Source organism: Larus michahellis, chromosome 3 (assembly GCF_964199755.1).
Source record: "Larus michahellis chromosome 3, bLarMic1.1, whole genome shotgun sequence".
NCBI lineage: Eukaryota > Metazoa > Chordata > Aves > Charadriiformes > Laridae > Larus > Larus michahellis.
The window spans coordinates 93,088,210-93,090,267 of record NC_133898.1 but is presented as its reverse complement, the minus strand read 5'-3'; positions in this window follow the sequence as shown (position 1 = coordinate 93,090,267).

The following is a 2,058-nucleotide window of genomic DNA, read 5'->3' as shown; positions in this document are numbered from 1 at the left end:
GGGACATGGGTTACTGGTGGCTTTTGGCAGTGTTAGGTTGATAGTTGGACTCGATGATCTTAAAGGTCCCTTCCAACCTAGATGATTCTATGATTCTATGAGAAAGAGGGCATCAAGCCCACAGCTCTTTTGTGCTCCACAGCCACAGCCACAGCTCTGTTATGGGTGCCTGTAGAGCCTGCTCCCTCTGGAAGAATGCTGATGTACGGAGAAGCAGGGACGTGGGGTGTGGTGGGTCGTGCACCTCATCTGCCAGCCCCTCAGAGATGTCTCAGACACATCAGGGCATTTTGAAGGGCACCAAGACCTATTTTTGTGCAGCTGACTCACGCCCTACGTGTTTCATGCAGCAGTAATATGCCGCCAGCTTGGATGTGAATATGAATAGCAGCAGCGCTGCAGTATGGCTGAAGGTTGAAAATAGTGTAACCCTGGCATTTCAGAAACAGAAGATAAGGTTTCACTCTGGAATTTACCAGAGCACTGGTGCTAACATGTAAATTATGCAGAATAATCACATCTTATCTATTTAACTAAGATTAGAGCTCTGCCTTATCAGCAAACAAAGCATTTACCAACTGACCAGGTCTCTGTTGAGACTGGGTGAGGGCAAACTGATATGATTATAATCTGACACTTTTTTTTTCACTACTGATGCTTCATGTGAGAACTTCAACAGCCCATCTGGCCTCAGTTGGTGGTTTTCTAACTTGCCAGCTTTATTTCAGCGTATTGTGATAATATTATTTCAAAATAGCCACATCATCAAGTATCTTTCAAAATGTGAAATGTTTATATAAATATATATCCCTGTTTCAGCTTATACAATCCCTGCCATCCTTTACCTACCAGAACTGTGTCATGCGAGCTTTTATTCTGTTATTAAAAGGGAGATGTAAAGTCATGTGGCCATCCTATCACAAGCTTCTGCCAGCTGTAAACCTCATCACAGTTCCTGTAAAGTACATTTCCACAGATCAAGTTACTGCCAGGGAAGACTTTAACAATCTTCTACCCTACTTTCAACCAGCAACAATTAGTATTAGCAAATGGTCCAGGCCACTGCCTGGAATCACATATGATTTCTATTCAAGAAAGACAAACTTTTATTCAAACCAGACCCGTAAGCTAAACACATGAGTTTCCCTGCTTAAAATAATGAATCTGAAGTAGTTTCTATCATTCATTTTAAAAATCACTCTCACATTTGAAATCAAGTTGGCTATTTTCCCTTGTCTGTATTAGCCATCTGGTAAGGGTGACTTTTCTAACACTGGTGTCTAGGGCTAGGATTTATTCTTTTTCAAAAAAAATACCTTCCCCTTCCCACCTTATTTTTTTCATTTTTGGAGTTTGTCCTTGTAATACAGGCAAAACTCATCCTATCTTTGAAAACAGAGAAAAAAACCCCACACATGGCATAACTTCCTCTATAAGATTCTTAATATATTTTACAGTCAAAATGTAGTTTTGTATGTGATGATTTAAGAAGGCACACACATGCTTTCAGGTCATTAAAGTGCATTGTAAAAATAATAGAGACACAAAGGGCTTATTCTCAAGAAACGATGCACACCCTCTTCTCCATGGAATATTGAAGATCTGTTTCATTTTTCAGTATAAGGCAAGTTCAAGATGCTATTTCCTTACCACATACCTCAGCGGTGCATGACCCCAGAAATAAAAAGTGAGGGGATTTATACGCATAAGAAAAATCTTGGCACTTCTTAACATTTTGCTCCGCTTCCTAAATAAAAGACCTTCAGAACAAATCCTCTTACTGCTGTTGCGAGGGGGTTGCTCTGTTGGGCAGCAGGCGCCTTACTCTCTGTGGATGCTGGGCTGAGCGAGCCAGGGAGATTGTTAGATGCTGCTTTGTAACAAGCACTAGTGAAACAACGTATAGTTAAAACTGCCCTTTGTCCATACGTGATGACTGACTGCCCCCAGTGAGGATGAATACCAAGCACACACGTAACAGCAAACTGTTGATGATCCAAAAACTGGTAAAAACACAGAGGATGAGCCTCTGAAGTAGGAGGCACCTAGAATACAAAA